The sequence below is a fragment of the Falco punctatus genome (genome assembly GCF_963210335.1).
Source record: "Falco punctatus genome assembly, chromosome: 17".
NCBI lineage: Eukaryota > Metazoa > Chordata > Aves > Falconiformes > Falconidae > Falco > Falco punctatus.
Genome location: NC_137597.1, coordinates 7,502,580 through 7,522,398, shown reverse-complemented (window position 1 = coordinate 7,522,398; position 19,819 = coordinate 7,502,580). Strand labels below are relative to the sequence as shown.

At 56.0% G+C, this 19,819-nt stretch overlaps 1 long non-coding RNA gene across 1 annotated transcript; it reads left to right on the top strand.

Annotated features, from left to right (window-relative positions):
• Nucleotides 1–2,546: 2,546 nt before the first annotated feature.
• LOC308054392 lies at nt 2,547–16,999 on the top strand. Its single transcript, XR_013924091.1, has 2 exons — nt 2,547–7,239; nt 8,744–16,999. It is a non-coding gene; the product is annotated as an uncharacterized lncRNA (long non-coding RNA).
• The last annotated feature ends 2,820 nt before the right edge of the window (nt 17,000–19,819 follow it).

Sequence of the window (19,819 nt, the reverse complement as noted above, 5' to 3'; positions counted from 1 at the left end):
CATGAGTCCAGAGCTGGCAAAACCAGCGGGTGGTGAAGGTGAGGGCACGCGGTGCTCACTGCCACGTGTGCCCTGCCCCCACCGAGGCTGGCCGCAGGAGTGTGAGATGTCTCCTCTAGCGATGCCCTTGATACCCATCATTTCTCGAATGCCATGGAGCTGGAAGCAGGGACCAGTGTGTGCCAGGGGACACAAGCTGCTGGCCTGTCTCCTTTCTTCTGGCTCTTGGAGGAGAGTGCGCCTCTGGGTGCTGCTTTGCTCTGGTGTGGGGCTGCAGCACCAATCCCTGTTCAAACTCCTCGCTGCTTCTGGGCAGAGGTGGCCCTGGCAGCAGCATTTCCAGGGGGTGAGCTGCCAGCCTGGCCCTGCACTGAAATTACCGTTATGGTGTCTCCAGCTAGTTCCCATCTGTAACTTCATCACTTGGGTAATCTACCAAAGAAATTCCTGGTATAAACACAGGATTATCAGAATTTTACTCCAGACTTGGCCCCCGGATTCCCTGCCAGCTTTTGTTGGTATTGCACTTTTGCTACAGCAACTCTTCAGTGAAAACAAACCGCCTGCAGAAAGTCAGGGAGGCCATGTGCCAAGCTGGGGAGGCAGGGGTGCCTTGGGTCAGCCCTGGGGAAGGCTTCGGGTGTGATCCTACAGGGATCAGCTGTCTGCATCGCAGCCGGCAGTGCTGGGGACACGGGGATGCTTTGGCGTTCTGGAGCACACCAGGAAAAGGACCTGTCGCAAATGTGACTGTATTCCCCTTCCCTGTCCGCACAGATCTGTCGGCAGCACCGGTGGTTCGCACTGCCACTGCTGTCACAGACGGGGGGCTGAGCTGGCAGAGGGGGATGCGCTGCTGTGCAGGAGCCACTTTGTGTGTGTGTGTGTTCATACCCATGCATGTGTTTGGGCACATCACTGCGGTGCCAGGGGGGCACTGCCGACCTGTCCCACTGCCCTGGGACAGCATTGCGTCCTGCTGCTCCTGGCCGTGGCCAGAGATTTCCGTGTGTCCAGGCTGGACCCCACAGGAGTTAGTGGGCAGATCTGAAACTGCCTGTGGGCCATGATCACATTCCCCTTAACAGCTGGTCCAGGACCGCTCGCCAGTGAGGAATCGCATTTAATCACACTCCCTGTTAGCACCAGGGCAGAGGCTCATCCTTCTAAGGCTGAAGGTCACTGGGTCGATCTCAGTCTCGATGGCTGTAGGACAGCCCAGGCCATGCTGGAGTCACAGATGGGATCGAAACTCCCAGCTCAGCACTAGGAAGAAGCAATACCTGTTATCCAAGGGCAGCACTGGAAAATTTAACCTTAAAGTTTTTCCTTAGTCAGATGAAACAAGAGACTGGAAGGTCCCAGGCACTCTCTTCCCCCTGCAGCCCTTCTGCGGCACTTGTCCTCCTTGCCACCTCTCTTTGGGCCTTGAACCTTTCCTGGCCAAGCACTGGGATGCTGCAGCAGTCGTGGTGGCAGTGGTGAGGACCGTGCTGCTCAGCACCAGTGTCTCTAATGCACATGCAGGAGTCAGAGCTGGTCGCAGCTTGGCATCAGACTGCATGAGAGCTGCGTGTGTGCCGGCATGGCACCGGACCTGCCTGTCTGAATCTGAGGCTTGATTTTCTCTAACCCCTGCTCCTTTGCTTTGTAACTAACGACAAATCAAGCCCATTCATTAAGATGAGGAATCTGATCCTGCAATTGAGGAAAGATTGCTTCTGAGCTATTCTTAGCCGACTGAGCTGCATTAAGAGGCAGTTTGTTTTCACAACCCACCTGGCAGCCGGGCGTGCGTGCCAGAGGCTCTGCTCACGGGGAGCCGTCTCCTGGCATCTCTGGAATCATTGCTGTTATCAGACGGGAAGAGTGGAGCAGTGCAGAAAAGAAGGGGTTGCCTTGTGCCACTGATAAGGCTGTTATTAATTACTGCGCTAGCACCAAGGCGCCCGCTGCTGCAGGGAAAAGGCTGGGTAATGCTCACAGGGAGCCTGATCCTTCCCTCGCAGGTCTGCAGCCACTGCTGGCAGCAGCGGGCAGTGGGAGTCGGGGTCGCGAGGGCTCTGCCGCAGGACGGGGAACGCGGGAGTTTGTGCCCAGGGTCACGCCTGGCCGTGGGTAGCACTGGCAAAAAAGAAAATGTCCAGCTCTGACCTCGGCTGTCCCGGGTGCCAGAGCATCCTGGCCCCGGCCCCGAGGGCTGCCCACCCCCCCCGGAACCCCGAGGGACGGCGGGTGCCTGGCGGGGCGCGAAGCGGGAACCAGCCGCGGAGCTTCGTGCTCGGCGCTGTCCGTGCGGCGGCGGCCGGTGGGCAGAGGCCGCGCCGGGGATGGCCCGAGCTCACGGCCACGCGTGGCGGCCCCGGTGCCGCAGCTCGGTCGGGGCCGGGCACGGACCCGCAGCGCGACCTGCTGGCTGCGGCCCGCGCTGCGGGGAGCCGGTCCGGGGGCACAGCGGGGATGGGCGGGGGGGGAACAGCGGGGGGTCACGGTGGGGGGGTCCCCGCCCGGAGGAGTCACAGCCCTGGGGGAATCACAGCCCTGGGGGGGGGGGCAGAGCTCGGGGGCGGGTATCATAGCCTGGGCGGGGGGCGTGCGTCACAGCCCTGGGGGGCCGCAGCCCAGAGGAGTCACAAGTCTGCTGGGGACGCAGCCTGGGGGGGGTCAGAGCCTGGGAGGGGGTTAGAGCCTGGGGGTGTCGTGCCCTGGGGGAGTCACAGACCTACCGGAGTCACAGCCGAGGGGGGTCACAGCCCTGCCAGGTGTGCGGAGGGACCCCAGCCCCGTGGAGGGGGTGTGTGCGGTGTCACAGCAAGCATCCAGTGGTGCGGGGGACCCCCCTCCACTCATGCCCCACGTTGCCTTTCTGAGCTCTGGCTCACCAACACGACTTGGTGTGGGATGTGAGCGGGGGGGGGGGGTGGCCAGAGCGCTGCTTCGCTGCCACTGCGATGGGGTTCTGAAGGGCCTTGCCAGGCGAGCACCGTCGGGGGACAGCGGGGTGCTGGCGAGGGCCAGGGACACAGCGGCGGATCCAGCCAGCTCCCAGCAAGGCGGCAGGACGCGGGGACATGCCGTTGCCCCTCAGCCACAGGTGAGGTGCGTTCTGGTTTGACCTGCGCTGTCGGCTGGAGCAGGAGCTTTCCTCTGCCCTGAGCTAATGACACTCCCAGGTGCACACAGTTGTGTGTGGAGAAGGAGCTGTTTTTAGCTACCCAAATAGCTGCTAATCAACAACCAGAAGGGTCCCAGTGGTTTATTTCCCAACCCCTTCAAAGGTAGGGACAAAATATTGCAGCTTGTCCCACGGCAGGCTCTGTGGTGAGGGTGCTGGTTTTGATGCCCAGCTGGGATGAGGATGCTCCAGGGACAGACCAAGTCTCCTGTACAATGTATTTTTCAGAACAGGCCTTTTTTTCTGTTTGTTTTTTGCTAGCACAGCTGTGGGACATTTTGATGTATAATTTCTTTTTTTTCCCAGCTATTTTGGCAAAGAGAATTTTTTAATATAGATTCCTTTCAAAACTTTAAAGAGCTTTTATCTTTTCTGGGGGGTTGGGTTTTTTTTTTTTTTCTGTGGAAGTGAAAGTCACTTCCCACTCTCATGCTTGGTGTTCCAGCTGGGATGGCTCTCCCACACCCAGCTCCATCCCACTGTCATTGCACTGTCCTCTGCTTGATCTTCTGGGAGCCTTTCAGAGCCATAATCTGTGTTTATTCAGTGGTGCACCGTTAACCACACCCCACTGGTAGTCTAATGTCTGCAGGAGATAGAAACCTGCCCATGCACCCAGCCAGGTCTGCATCCCTGTCTTCTTTGGGATGTCCTTTGGGTTTTTCTTTCCCTGCTCCTGCCCGTGCGAGAGGAGGGGATGGGTTCACAGGTGAGCACCCAGGACTGGATGCTGTGGCCCGGACACGCGCCCTCCTCCAGGTTCATCCCTGTGCCTCCCTGGTCTCTGCCCGCTGTGACAGATGGCAACCGGAGGACGAGGTGGCTCCTTCTCTTGCACGCTGATGGTGGGAAGATTCAGATACGGGGCAGCATCCTACCGCCGCCGGCACAACAGTCCTCAGCCATCTCTTGAGAGCGTGAGCTCTGTGTTTTTGTAACCCCCCTTTTTTTTTAATTGAGATTTTAGAGGTGGTGAAAGGTGCTGGATTGACAAGCTGTAGAGACGGAAGGGCCTCTGGACTCCATTGAAGTTTACATTTACAAAGGACACAGAGAATAAATAGAAGACAATGTTTAGAGTCCTCTGTAGACACTTCAGACTTGCTTATAATTCTGCAGCAATTCCATCACCTCTGAAGTGATTGATGCTCTCTATAAAGTCTTGCCTTAAAACATTTTCCTATGTGTCAGGGGAAGAAGTTTATTACACTTTACTGAAAGGGCAGGATTTGTATTGTGCTGAAGGCTGAGTCCTTCCCAGCCCTATCCTCAGGAGAAAAAATAATTGGAGTGCTGGAAAAAAAAAGAGACTGACCCAAAGCACGTATGTGGTTTGTGGTTAGCTAGCTCTAATGCTGGGTGTTGAGATAGAATTCTCCATGGGTGCTACAAACAGGGTGGGTGTAACAGGTTTTCATCAAATTGTTTTTTTCTAAAAGCTTGTATTTTCGTTCAGTGGAAACCCAAAATGTATCTGCTTTCAACAAAGAGGAAATCGTATTTTTTATTAAATCACCAAATACATTGAAAAAAGACTGCTTCGGGACAGAGCTGCTTACACTGTGATTGAAATACAGCAGATCACAGGCTTTAAGTCTAAATTTCTACTGAATAAATTGTGCTTTTTTTTTTTTTTTTTTATATGGAAAATTCAGGGCAAAGTTATGCTTTTTCTCCCCTTGGCAGGGTACCCCCGGGCTGTGGCACCGTGGGGCTCTACAGGGACCTTGGTCACCCCAAGGCGCTTGCAGCAAGGCAGAGCGGGTGAGTTTGGGAGCCTGGATGGTTTTGCAGACGCAGACTCCCCAGGGCCTTTGTTGGAGACAAGGTTTCCCTTCTCGCCTGGCTGGGTGCTGCGGAGTGGCTGCAGGAGAGCACCTGATGCCCGGCTGGGTTGGCAGTGGTAAGCTCCCCGCTTTAAAAGACAAGGAAAAGCTATGGAAGGAGTCAGGTGATGAAATCATCCCGAGTGGACACAGTGCAGTCACCGATTTCACCTCTGCGAACAGCAGGATCCTTTGGGGATGTTAATTTTACAAACCATCTGAAAACAGCTCACGTCTTACCCTCCCGACACCAGCTTTCAGCCGACCCTGACGTTTGCCCAGTGTGGCAGGAGATGTGTCAAGAGCAATGAAGAAAAATAGCAGCGTGTGTGGAGCCTGTCAGAAGAAATAAATCTCTGCTGCATCGTGGGCTGGGGTTTGCTTCGGGAGAAGGGCGCTGACAAACGCAGACCGATGCCACAGGGATTGCTTCCAGTCCTGTCTGATTCTCATGGTGAGAGTGATGCAGGAGCAGCTTCATCCCCGGCTGTGGCCAGGGCTGCGTCCCGGGGGCGGACAGGGCAGGGGGCTCCTGGCCTCTTGCCCGGCCGCTCCCTGCCTTCTGGAAGGGGAACTTGGGACTGATCCAAGTTTGCTTGTTTCTACAGGCTCATAAAACTCTTGGAAAGGGCAAATGTGCTTCTGGGGGCAGATATTGCTTTAAGCACTAGATACCCTTTTTTCCTTCCCCTGCCAAGTGGTTTCTCCATAAGGGATGTGCCCTCCTCCGAAGCCAGAACCTAAATCCACCCAGGCTTGCCCTATCAGTGCACTCTGTGTATCTTCCCAGTAAATGTTCCCAGCCAAGCATGCTCCTCACGTGCCTCCGCCCAGCGAGGCTGCTCCACAGGGCTGCAAGAAGTGAGGGGTTTTTGTGTAAAGCAGGGATAAAAAGCGGGAAGGTTTCCTGGGTATAGTCCGGGCTCCCGAAAAGGGGTGCCCTCGCTGCCGGGGAGGGCTGGGGTGCACAGAGTGCTGGAGGGGCTTTGGTGGGCACTAACGCTGCGGCAAGCGCCGGGTGGCCCTTGGTGCAGGCAGAGCCCCGTGCCAGGCTCCGTGCGGGTGAGCCGGGCTGGGGTGAGCACCAGCGAGGGCAGAGGTCTGCAGGCGGCATGACCTGCCTGTGTGGGCAGCCCCGCCGCTCCCCCCATGCCCCACGGTGCTGGTGTTCGCTGACCTGGGGCTTCCAGCAGTTCGTTTGCCTTTAACATAGTGGTTGATAAAATACTCATTTCTTTAAATACTTGTTCAACAAAGGCAACCCACGTTTCAAATCGAAGCGCACACAAAGCCCTTTGTGACTGGCTGTGGAAATAGGGAGCAGACACCGTAAGGAGGCACAGCTTTCTGCACCGCACAGACACTCGGTTGCCTGAAACAAGCTCAGTGGCTTTTGGGGGTGGCACCAGCGTCATCCTCTGCTGGGCTGGCTCTTTGCATCGCCCTCACTCCTTGGCCTTAGAAAGCGAACCGGGGGGTGCTGACGTGAGGTTGATGGTGCTGGTAGGGGCTGGTGTCTCTCCCATCCCGCTCCTGTCCTGTAGTATCACCAGGGATCAGGGCTGTATGCGCCTCCCTGCTGCCTTCTGCCATGCAGGTGCTGGCACTGATTTATCACCAGACCCACCGGCAAGGAATTAGCTGTGACTGCCTGCATCTAACCTCCATTTGGATATTTTAGGGAGAACCTGATGTTAGTTCAGCTAATTGTCTACTAAAGACACTGCTCCTTCCCTGCTTTCGTGCTGGATTCACCTTTTTTTTCTTTCCTTTCCCCAATGCCTTCAGGTAAAAGACAACTTGCAACATATAAAAGATGACCCCAGTCACTTAATTTGAACCAGAGAAGATAGTAACAGCCTGGATGCAGAGCCGGATTTATGCCTTTCTCTCCGAAGGAGCCCCCTCCTCCAATGATGGCTGTTGAACGGTGCGAGCAGCATCTGAAGCAAATTGAGGGTAACCTTTCGTACTGCACAGCTCTTCCAGCAGCCTTTGCCGGTCCCAGGGACATCTGCAGGCCGCATGTTGGATTTTGGCAGCTGCTGAGCCCATTGTCAGCCAGTTCCATTGCATTAACTGGTAATGGATAGAGAGACGGCTGCCACGTCAGCCCATGCGCGCCGAGCCACGCGTGGTCGAGAGCATCCCCCGGCTCTGCCTGCAGCTCTGGGCAGTGGGACAGAGCTCAGGCAGCTCTCTGCAGCTGGGAAGCACGCTTGCATTCAGGCTTTTCAGGTACATTTCACAGTCTTTTTATCCACCCCAAACTGCAGCACTTGTTCCTGTTTCACCTGTGGAGCTCCTGGGCTGAGCGGGTGTGTGCAGGTGCCTGGGCAGCCACCTGGACCTGACACAGGGAGGAGCTGGGAAAGCAATTAGAGTCTTGCCCTGCCTGCTGATTCAAAGAGATTTTTTTTTATTTCTGTCCAACCACATGGAAAAATGTGAGTGAAACAGATCAAAAAGAGGAACCGGGAAGATTAACCTCTGGCTCGTGAGCTGTTGGACCAGCAGCTCAGGGATGAGGAGCCAAATGTCAGACACATGATGCTTGTACTACATTTCAGGGTTTAGGGGTTTGTTAATTAGTTTTTCCTGAGTTGTTCGTGCATCAGTCACAACCGGGTCACTGTGACAAGTTCCCTCTTACACCCTGTCCACGGTCCCAGGGAAGAGGCCAGACTGTCCCTGCTCCAGTGCCAGGTGCCAGGGCTGCAGGTTCCTTGCCCCCAGAACAGAGGCTCAGTTTTAGTTCCAGGGTAAGACGAGAGGCAGTGTACGAGTGCTGGCCACGCCATTGCCTGAGCAGGCAGGACCTCCAAGTGGCTGCCGCAGTTGGGAGGATACGGCTCAGACTGTTGGAATTAACTCTTGGCCAGCTCTGCAGCGGCTGTGCCGGCCCCTGGTAAACAGGGTCCGTTGGTTGCTCCTTCCAGGGAGCCCTCGCAGGCAGCGTGCTGCAGCCCGCAGTCAGCCCATAAACGCGCAATGTGGTTTCATTTTGATCCCTTGATGTCCACTTCTCTTCTCTGGCCAACATTTCCCTGCTGCTCCCTGGGTGCCACACCGGGTCTGTCACACCTGTGCACCCAGCTGCCGCTGCACCGGTGCCGTGGATCTGCCACAGGCAATGGCACCGCTGAGCTTGGTACATCCCTGCAGATTTCTGCGCTGCACAGGGTACGCTGCCTGGGAGGCATGGTAGTGGGGTGCTTACCCTCAGCCCAGCAGCCCCTGCTCCCCAGCAGCCCCTTCACCCTTGCTATCATCAAAACTGTACTGTGTATTAAACAAGCAGCATCAGGCGGGGGGGCTGGTGCAGAGGATGGGAACGGGGTTTGTTCTGCTGGACACTGCCAGGCAGGATGGCACCGCTGGCACTGGTAAGGGCATGGGGCTGCTGAGCCATAGGGAGCACCTGCACATCCCACCCACCCAGGAGTAATTATGTGTGGGGCGTTCCCCAAAGCACTAATGTCACAACCACAAAACCCCGGGTGCAAGCAAGTGCTGAAGAGAACCCACCGATATCCATGTTGCTCCGTTGCCTCCTGCTCCCCCTTCCCATCAGTTCTCCAGCTCCAGCTTGTTTTCTGATTTATGATCAAAATCATGCAGTAACCAAGGAGTGCAATCAGGACACTTTATAAAACATTTAACTGCATTTCATAACCTCTTTCCATAAACCACCCGTGGCATGTTTATAAACTTCCCATCTCTTGTTTCCTGGCTCTCACAGCAAACGCCAGCAGAACTGCGGCTGCGGGGCCGCGACTGTGGCACCTAGGGCAGCACCGACCGTAGCTGTGGCCATGGGAAAGCCTGGGCTGCTCTGCTGCGCTGGGAGCTGAGCCGGCCTTTCCTGGAGCTTCGGGAGCTTGGATGTAAAATGAACAATATCCTGTAAGTCTGAATTCCTGTTTTCCAAAGATACAGATTAAGATGAACCAACCCCCGTGAGCTGCGGAGGCATCAGCATGGTGGCAGCCAAGGGATGCTGCCCGAGGGTTTAGGAGGATGGCTGTGTGAGGGCATGGCACCTGTAGCCTGGCAGCGTGGCAGTGGCGCTGGGGGGTGCTTGGCAGGATGAGGGCAAGTGCTTCCCCAGCCTCACCAGCTGAAAAATGGCTCTGAGCAGGAAACTTCTGTTTTACTGCTCATGGACTCAGCCCTGCCTGCTTTACAAACCTTGCCGTGGAGCAGTGCAGCTGTTCTGTGCACCTGGGTGCGGTGCTGTGCCCTGCATCCACCTGCGAGGAGGGCTTGGGTGGAAAGCCCCGGGCAGAAGGGGCTCTCTCAACCTGTGGCAGTGACCATTGTATGTGGCTGCTTTGCTAACATTGTCCCTCTCACCTTCTCCAGGATTTTTTCCTCAAGGACAAGGACTGTGGTAGGGACAGTTTCACCTTCAGCCTGATTTCATACACTGGCAGATGATCCAGCAAACAGTGAGTCAGAGGGACAGGTGGTTCTCCAGGAGCACCGCTCTCGGGAAGCCCTCCTTGCCCCAGCTGAGCTCATCCTGCCTCCTGCCCCACTGCAGCTCTTGCTGCTGCTCCTCAGGAGCACGTGAAGGCGGCTGTGATGCCTTGCCACCCCCTCAGAGACACAAGCCCTCATCTCCATCAGCCCATCTGTCCTGTCCAGGGAGCTGTAATTTCCATGAGCCCTGGTCTCTGCTGCAGGATGTGACTGTCGTCCTTGTGCCTCCATTGATGGAAGGCAGGTCAGTGAAATGGTGGCCCCATCCCTGACCACGGGACACAGCTGTGTTTGCTGACACCCCAAGGCACGGGCATGCTGGAGGGGTGCCTGTCATTCAGCTTGGCGGCCTTGCAGAAGCCATGCTGTGTCCCATGCTGAAGCCCTCATAAATGCCTACTCTTTTTTTAGCTTGCTGCAGTTCTCCCCTCTCTTTCAGGGTTTGTTTGTTTGTTTTTAGCATAATATAAGCAAACTGGAGATTGCAGTGTCCTCAACAAAGCGCTTGACGCGTATGGAGGGTTTTTTCCACACAAAAAGTAATGACAAAGTAATGACTTCATCCCCGTGGATGTGAAATGTGCACAGATAAGTTTTATCCAGGAGGTCAACAACTTTTAGCTTTCAGCCGTTCAAATGCAAGCCACTTTCCCAGGAAGTTCAGCAGCAGGCGACTCAGGAGGCTGCAAGCGCTTTGGCCAAGGAGCTGCAGGACGCTGTGCCATGCACCACGCTCTGTGCCATACTTCAGGCTCCGCGCTCCGCGCTCCATTGCTCCCTGCTCCAGCACTACCTGCACACTGGCTGGCAGGGCTGGGACCCTCCAGGGGCTGCAGCCTGGCGCTGGTGCTGCTTTTGCTCTCTGCTCCGCAAATGTCCCCTGCGCTGCCGCAGCCCGGCTCAGGGCAGGTGGGGTGGCTGGAGGGAAGGCAGCAAAAGCCTTGTCCCCCAGGATTTTAGCTACTGGTGCTGGGTGCTGGCGGGGAGATGGCTTGCCTGATTCTGCCTGAGCACAGAACTGTGCTAAGGGTGCTGCAATAGCCCTGTAACATTATCAGCAGCAAATGGCCCTCAGTGTGTCACTTATAGGAAGCAGACAAACAAACAAACCCTGAATAATAGCCAAAACTTCTTTTTTAGGACTTGCAGCTTTCTAACTTTATTTAAAAAAAAGAAGGAAAAAAGTAAATTTTCCCTGACACAGAATTGCTATCATCATGCAATGGCACTTTGGAATATTATAAACAACTGTGTCAGTTTATAGGGCTGAAGACGTTTTCCCGCGGCAGGCTGTGCGGCAGGACAGCGGGGCTCAGCCATGCGCCCCGGGCCTGGGAAACAAGGAGGGGGGGAGTTGTGGAGACATCATCAGTGCCTTGATTCCTCCCAAAGCGCTTGTCGCAGTCCATGTGCTGAGTTGCTCTGTGCCCCCCTCCTCAGCCATGGGCATCACTGGCCCCGGCTGGTGCACGCAGCCAGGGCGGCTCCTTGCTGGGGATGCAGCCCCCCGCCCCCAGCTTTGAAACCTCGCTGGCAAAACCCCCCTCCTCTCCCTGACCTGGTCCTCATTTTCTCCCCGATCAGCACTTTCTCTGCTTGCAGCTCTGTCAGATGGCAGGCTGTAAATCACAGCTCAGGCTTATGTGGCCGGGCTTTGCACAGCCAGGGCAGCCGAGGAAGAAGTCGTTCTGGAGAGGTGGGGAGAAATTAACTCGGCAGCGAAGGAAACCACCCCAGCACGCTGCTCTTGTTGGCCCTTGCTGCACATCAGTTACCATTTCCTACACAGGCACAGCCCCTGCATGAAGGATTTTTCCCTGCAGCAGAGCATCACTGCCCTGGGCGTTGCTGGCTGGAGCCTTGCATGCAATGGCTGAAGATGGATGCTCGTGTCCTGCTGGAGCGCCTGCGAGGGCACCCACCCCTCTGCTCCTGTTGTGCTCAGAAAGGAATGGGTCTGCTCCAGGCCTGCTACACGATGGAAAAAAAAGAACAAATGAAAAAAAAAATAAATTCCTATTTTATTCTGCATGTTCAGGGCTGCAAAACACGTACTGGATTGCTGGCGCTTGCTTTCGCCCCTGCAGTCCCTTACCTGGCAGATGGAGCGTGTAAGACACACCCTGTAATGCTCTCACATTGAGCCACAGAGGATTTATAAGATCAGTACGTGACTGACAGATAAGGGACTCCCACAGAGCAAAGACGAGAGCGGGAGAACCAGAGAGCTGTATGCTTGGACTTGATTCAAGGAATTTGCAGCCCCTCTTGTTCAGGCAGGTTCTAGTAGAAAATTTGCCAAATCCACCTAACACTATAAAAACGTTTCTTGAGGAAGGGTTGGGGCAGAGATAGGTTTATAAAAAACACCCACCAAAAGCCCCGTGTCCCACCCTGGTATTTATGAGATGCACACGGAGGGTGTTGATAGCAGAGACATTTTTGTAAGTCAATAAAACGGAAAAAGAGATTCCACTTGGTTAGTAGGGGTGGTGACTTTGAACACATAGAGCGCAATGAAGGAGATCATTCCATTGTTTTAAGATTTCCATAACTCACTGTGCTTAAGCACATAAAAATGTAGACATTTTGGCAATAAAGTTTGGGTAATTTTTGAGTATGAATCAAAAATCTCTCCCTCGTGCTCCCCTCCCCCTTCTGCCTTTTGTTGTTGCTGCAGGCAGCTGCCCCCTCGACACTCCGCCCGCTCCACCCCATGGCCTCATGAACGGAAAAATGTCTTCAACAGAAACCTCCCAGCTTTTAATTTTCTAATCTGCAGCATCTGTGCCCAGCCCAGGCGCTCCTGTGGGCTGTCATGGTGTGTCCTTTCCTGGGAGCTCATGCACGCGGGCATGTGCAGGTTGAGCCTTTCTCGCCGGGCACCTCGGCCGGCAGCACCGGCACAAGCACCGGCAGCCTCGCGCGCTGCAGTGGGTGGGCTTGTGCTTCTGCCGAGCTGCCCCGCACCTCCGTGCACGAGGCTCCCGCCGCCTGGGCCAGGGCTTCGGCTGGTGGCTGGAGGCTAGGTGGTGGGTGCTCGGGCTGGAGGTGGGGCAGGGTGTCCCGTCACCAGGGTTGTGATGACCTGTCCTTAACCACGCGTCAAATTCCTGCCAGAGAGGTCAGTTTTGGGTTATTTTTTGGGTTGGTTTTTGTTTTTTTTACTTTGCAGGACTGGATGCAGAGCCAGGATGAGCTACAAGAGCTGACGCAGCCTGCCTATGCATTCATCAGCATCCTCTTAACCAGCGGTGATGTGGGAAGTGCTGGCCTGTTGCAGGTAGTGGTGAGCGTGGCAGCAGCAGTGGCAGCAGCAGCAGCAGCAGCAGCAGGGCCAGGTTCCTGCTCCTGCGAAGTCCACGTTCCCCATGTGGAGGGCGCAGGTGGCAGCAAGCCCGGGGCAGGCGGTGGGCGCAGGTCCCTGTGGCAGCCAGGGCGCAGGCAGCAAGCGCTGTCTAGCTGCGCTGGGCTCTGTGGCTCATCAAGCCCCGACAGCCCTGGGGACAGCCACTTCACTGCTGCCCTCTCTGACTGGCCAGACTGAAAATTTTTCACCAAGAAACTGGACAGAGGGGTGGTTTTTGCAGTGCCCCGGGGGAGAGGATGGGACAGCTCCTGGGGGGCTTGGTGCCTATGTGCCCGGGGGTCCCTCTTCCCAGTGCTGGCAGCTCCAATGCGGGGCTGCTCCTGCATCATCAGTTTCCTTCCAGCTGTTTGCACAAAGGGCTAAATATTGAGTAAATATTTTCCACGAAAAGAAAACTTGTTTGGGTGAAACAAACATTGTTTTGTCAACATCTAATTTTCTTTGGGAAACCAGTTTCCTGGGCGGGGGGGTGGGGGTGGGGTGGGGGTGGTCTGGCCAGTGCTCCTGGTCCCTCCCAGGCTGCACAGGCAGAAGCACCCATGACTCAGCACGGGGGTGGCATGGGATGGGGGGCTGCTCTGCATGCCCCAGTGCTGGATGCACAGCTTCCCCACGGTGCATCACCCGTGGTGCTTTTCCTGCCCCACCACACACCTGCCTGGTGCTGGATGGGGCTGTGCCACCCGTGCCGGCACGGTGGCAGCTCTGCTGGCTACGGCTGATGGAGCGCAGCGGTACCACTTGGTGTGTGTTATGCAAAACACCGAGGTTTTACAGATAAATGTGACTGAGAACAAACGCCACCTCCACCCCACCTCGCTGCCTCCCAACACTGCCTGAAAACGCTGGTGTGTGTTTGTTAGTGCTAATCACGACTGACATTACGAGAACCAGATGATGGCAGAGGCAGGAATGCGCTCGCCCATTAGTCAGTTCAGATAAATAGTCATCTGTTTCAGCACTGTGAGGCCTTATGAGATGAGCCCGGAGGGGCAGCACACACGCTCCGGGCAGGAAAACCTCAGGAACCTGGGCTGGATGTGAAGCAGGAGATCCAAGGGGCACAGCTGATACACAGGCATTGTGCTGCTGTTACTTTGCCTTGCACTGTGCTTTTAGCCCGCTCCAGGGATGAAAAAGCTGCAGAGACTTCAGCTGCGGTGTAGGGCAGGTGGTGACAGAGCCATCGTGGCCGGCACTGGGCACGTGGCGGTGACAGCGCGGAGCCAGGGCTCTTGTGATGCTCTGAATCCCCTCACCTGCCCGAGTGCCGGCAGCTCCCAGCAGGCCCTAGCACTGCGCTGCTTGGGCTTTTTTCTCTTTTCCCTTTTTCCTCTCTCTCCCCCCCCCCCCCCTTTTTTTTTTTTAGTGAACAACTTTATTTCCCATTTTGACATTTTCCAGACCCACCTGGGAGCCTGCCTGCCAGAAGGAGAAATGGCACAAGAGGAAATACATCTTCACAGCCTCGAGAGAGGAGAGGGTTGGAATCCGAGTCCGTAAACAGCGCTGCTGCGCAGTGAGCAAAGGCAGAGCAGGTTGTACTCTGGAGAGTGTAACCCCACCTCCGCCACTCCTTTTCTGAGTTAAAAAATAAATAAGAGAAGCGGAGCCTGTTTGTTTGTCCCTCTTGGACTGGATGGTGAAGGCTCGGGGATGCTGTGCGGGGAGCAAGTGCAGCACTCCCAAAAAGCAGAGGAACCACTGGGATGTAAAAACCCCTTTCACAGACTGTCTGGGGAGCTTTTGTCCTGTGAACCCCTTGGGGGGACATAACAGCTCTGACCTGGCCTGGCTGGCTGGACCCTTTGGTCCCTCTGGTACCCAGCGGTACCTCCCAGTGCTGATCACTGTGGCACCCATGGCTCCCAAAGCACACCTGTGGGCACAGGGACAGTGCTCTGCAGCAAAGGCAGCAGGGAAGAGCAAATCCACAGGCAGGAGATGAGACCCCCCACCCTGAACTGCCTGGCACATCCAGCATCCTACAGGATGGGCAGGTACCAGGGAGAGGGCGTGCAGGATCCCCAGGACACCGTGGAGGCTGCTTGGAGTGAGCCAGCCCCAGGAGCTGTGCTGGGGTCTCGGCGAAGCTTGCGGCGCCTGTCAGCACGGCTGACGCTGCACAGTGCTGCAGGTGCCCCGGCGCAGAGGAGAGACTAAACAGGTCCCTGCGGCATGGCTGGGCTGGCGGGAGGGTGGCAGCAGCATCCCCTTGGGTGTCAGGGTCACACAGTGGTGGCACCGAAGGTCTGACCCCTGGCAGCCAGGGCTGCAGGTCACCTGCGGCGTGTTGGGTTGCTGGCCGCCTGGCCAAATCCAGTTTCTACCTCTCTAACCACATCAGCCCAGTGTGTGGTGATGCTGAGCAGGCAGGGAGGTGGTGGAGAGTGGTCACCTCAGCGGCCACCCCTGGAAATTCCTGCTGTGCTGAAGGGTGGTGAGGTCCTGGCACCTGGCACCAAGGGGAGCCCAGGGCAAATCTTGCCCTTCTTGGGCACGTGGTGGGATGGGGCTGCTGGGCTCACAAGGGGCACTGAGGACTGGTCCTGCAGCCTGTGCATGGGCTGCAGCAGGTGCTCAGGGCAGAGCAAGTCCCAGCGGTGCCAGGACACTCATTTTGCTGCAAACCCCTGGTGAAAAAGGCTGGTATCTGCCTGGAGCGGGCTCTGCTGTTGCGGGCACTCCTGCCCTGTGGCCGGCGGGCTGAGCCCCAGCAGCTCATGGCACAGCTCCAGGGTGGCACAGGGGCTCCCCAGGGGCTGGGGGGCTGCCTCTGGCACTAAGCCACCAGCAATAACCGCTTCTGCCCCAGACTGCTGGCCTGACTTCTTCCAGTGCCCAGAGCGTGGCCACCAGCACGAGACCCCCACGGCCCCTGCCCCTGGCTGCGAGTCGTGCTCTCCTGCTACCTGCACTGCTGCTGCCCCGGGTCAGCACCGTGCTGCCTTTCGCTGCCCACTGCCGGAGCTTTGGCTTAACTGGAGCAGCGCTGCAGCGGGGGGTTACCTTTGATTTAAACAAGTTTTCTCTGGCTTTGAAGAAGGCTGGTTAAAGTAGTGATTACCAGTGGATGGCTTGGAGGTGTCAAGAAGCTGCTTCCTTCAATGCATTTCTTCTGAGCTGTTTTCCCCTCTGATCTTTCTCTGTTCGCCTTTCCTGGGCTCGCTGGGTCACTCTTCCTTTCATCAGAAGTGAACTTCCAGCACCAGAGAAAACTGCTTGAGCACAGACCTGGGGACAACATGTGCCTCCCCGCCCCAGCATGCACGGATGGTGGGGATGCTCCTCATCACAGGGTGGCACCTGCTCTTGGGGCACCATCCCCAGCACTGTGCCATGCAGGGCGGGCTGCACCACTGCATCCCCTGTGGGATCCTCTGGGACTTGGGGAGGTCCATGCTGTCCCAGACTGGGTAGCCTGCATATGTGCACTGCGCTCCCACCACAGTGCTTTGTCACATCGCCTGCCAGCACCTGTAGATGGCCCAGAAAACATGAAAAATTAATCTGCAGACACATGGGTGTTTTGTTTTATAATGGTCAAAGCCTGATCTTGATTAAAGCCCCTTCCCAGCACTGCTAGTGCCAGTACCTGCTGACCCAGGGCTGTCCCCTCCAGTGAATCGCGCAGGTACGAAGTGTAATTTACTCTTCTCACACCTTCACCTACCAGAGCACAGCAGCATTTTTCTATGTCCGAAATTGCCAGGATAACCTGTGCATTTGTCACAGTCAATGCTGAAAGGATGGATGTGACACGGTCGGGGGCAAAGTGCTGTCAGGGCTCCTCGCAGCCGGACCCTGCAGCTTGCGCCGTCCTGCCCCACCGCAACTTTTATCCCTTCACCTTTTTTTTCCGACTCACTGAGCAACAACTGTCGTGTTTATACTCCCCCCGCGACCCCCAGTCCTGCTCTACCTCAAGGATTAAGCTTTCATCCTTCATTATGAGCTTCTCCCCCAGGCAACATTTTCCACGGAGGAAAAGGAATTTCTGGGATTTTGCTTTTAAGAGATTATGTTACTAAGCATGTGTGTGTTTGTGCCGCTGTGAGGAGCTTTCACACACACATGGGTGATTTGTCGCATCCTGGGGCAGCACAGCAAGTGGGGCGGCGGGGCGGTTTGGGGAGGCAGGTCCCCAGGCACTTTCCAGCCCCAGCGGCTCAGGGCCCTTCCTCCCCTTGCATCCCCTCATCCTCCTCTCCCCCCAGGGCAGTGCTGGGGGCAGGACACCCATGAGGGCATCTCTGGTCCCACACTGGTGGGTCTGGCCCTGCAGCCTGGGGGGCCAGGGGGGTCAAACTGCCATGCTGGTGTGGGGTCACCCCTCTGGGATGGGGGATGTGGGGTGGGCATTGCTGGGGATGGGGGAAAAGAGGGGGCTCAGCCTTGCTCACTGTTTTGGGGGTCACCGCTGTGGCCTGTCTGTTTGAGCCAGAATAACCAAATATTGGTGCTGTCCGCCTGAGGCTCAGCTGCTGTGGCTTTGTGGTTTTCCCTGTCCCCAGGGCTGCTGCAATGCTCCAGGGGGCCTCATGCCCCAGCAGAGCTGGGAACCCACCTCTTGCTCTGGTGGAGCAAGCGTTGACCTCGCTGTGCTCTCGCCCGTACTGACATGGAACCTCAGCTACTTACAAGGAGCTTATACCACGCCTGGAGGCTTGGCGTTAAAAATATTTGGCTGTACAGTAACTGTTGAACAAGGTTGTGTTTTCATTGGCAACAACTCTTGTTACTAAATCCTTTTCGGGAGCTCATCTAAGCCCAACAAATTAACATAAGGGAAAAATGATAGCTAATGTCAACCTACCAAAATAATCCAAATCTGTAGTTACAACAGGGAAGACATAAACATGGCCTAGGAAGAATAACCGCTGCATGTTTAGCCTCAGCATCTGGGCTGCTGCTGCTTCGAAAGCAGTCCTGTTTTGAAAGGAAATAAGTAGTAGGTCAGGTGCAGCCTGTGAAAACTGCAGCCCCTGGGGAGCCCAGGGATGCAGGCATGAGGTGGCCCTGGGAACACTTCAGGACATGGCCCCTTGCCACAGGCATGGAAGGGGGAGAGGCAGAACCCCCTGAGAGCCGTGACATCCCCACCCCTGTTCGCATGCCCGGGGCAGAGCCCACTCCGGCCGCCCGCCCTCCCCACCCAGTGCTGCAGAGCCTGGACCACAACCTCGTGAGTCACAGCGCTGAGTCAGACCCTGCTCAACCTCTTGCATTAAACACCGCTTGTTCTACGTGTTCTGGGGGACAACACGAAGATATGTTCCTGGAGAGATAAGACACTTTCCCGTTGCTTCAACTGTAGCCATTACCTGCAATAATTAATCTGCGGTAATTGGCAATTGCTTACTCTGGATGCTCGAGCATGGCGATGACCCAGCTGTTGGGAAATTAAACAATTACCAGCTTTCCACTGCTTTCTGACAAGTTGTTTTCAACTGTCTTTTAGAAGTCAATAAATAAAAATAGTAGACTCTGCAGAGCTCCAACACAGGTGAGAAAGTACATTGGAAAATGGCTCCTAAGGGCAGAGGCAGCCCAAGCACACGCAGCCTGCAGGATGCCCCCCGCCCCCCAAACAGGCATAACAGTAGGTCTGTATCACACATGCAGACACACACTATCATGGGTATTAAAGAGCCTAAATCTGATTAAAGCCTTTCTATCCCCACCAGTGGTCAATTCCAGAAACCAGCTCACCCAGGAGGCCGAAATCATTTCATCCCCAAAGTCTAATTAAAGCCATTAGTGTATTCCTTGTCTTTCTGATAAGATCAAAGCATTCCAAGAGCCAGTCATTACCTTATTTTCAAGACAATTATACAACGTATAGCATCGATTTATTCTGCCTCCAGCTGTATGCATTTATCTCTGTCTATCACCGGGTAATTGGTACCATCAGACAGAGCCCAGCCCGGGCTCGCAGCTGATGAGGGCTGTGCCCCCTGCGCTGGGTTTCTTTTTCACCCTTGGCTGCAAATTAACATCCACAGCAGCTCTGGGTGTCCAGACCCCAACGGCCACGGCAGGACACGGGGCACGGCCAGGCTACCCGTAGCAGGGCTCAGGCAGCCAGCAGTGACCTGCTGCTCCTCCAGCACAGGCTGGGGCCGTGGGGAAGTCGGGATGCTCCCCCACCCTGGTCCCCTCGTCCCCACTGCCCCCGTGCAGCCACGGCTTCGGGCAGAAGGATGTGGCTCTGCAGAGCCATCAAGGCTGTCCTGCAATGGGGACCCAAAAGTGATCCAAGGCACTTGGCCCAGTGCCGCTGCCGTGACTCACCAGGACTGCAGGCTCAGCACCAGCGGGGGCCGGCAGTGTGCACAGGGGTGCTTTCCCCTCGCATAAACACATCTCCAGCAGCTAACGGCCCCTGCAAGAGCAGAGCTGTGAATTTTCATCTCTCAGCTAATCAACTCGCCTGCTAGTCCAAACTTGTCAGGAGCTTTATCCCTGCCCTGCCAGCTTCCTCCCGGCCCATGAGTGACAGAAGACGTTACCATCCCTCCTCGAGACACATCCAGCTGCTACAAAAACAAACATCCTCCCGATGGCGATTCCTCCTCGTCAAACAGCCCTGACCCCAGTCTCCGCGGTCAGTCCCTACAATAACATCTGCACTGCGCCCGTGCCCGGCAGTCGGCACATCCCGAGTCACAGTCAGTAAAAGGGCGATGTTTACGGCAGGGACGGCAGAGCCGTTTTACTGCCTAAGCCAGGGGTTTATTAATTGCTGGTTCTCCCTATTCCTCCGTGACAAAAGATTAATCACCTGGCCGAGGCTGCGCTGCCCATGAGGCTCCTGCAGATGAGAGGCAGCTGTGGCAAAACTGCTGGCCCCTGCCTGCGCCCGGGGAGGACAGGCTGCCGCTGGGCTGGGCTTTTGGGAGGTTCAGAAGGGTCTGGGCAGGTTGCACACCAAGGGGCTCTAGAAACCCACCTGGAAAGCTG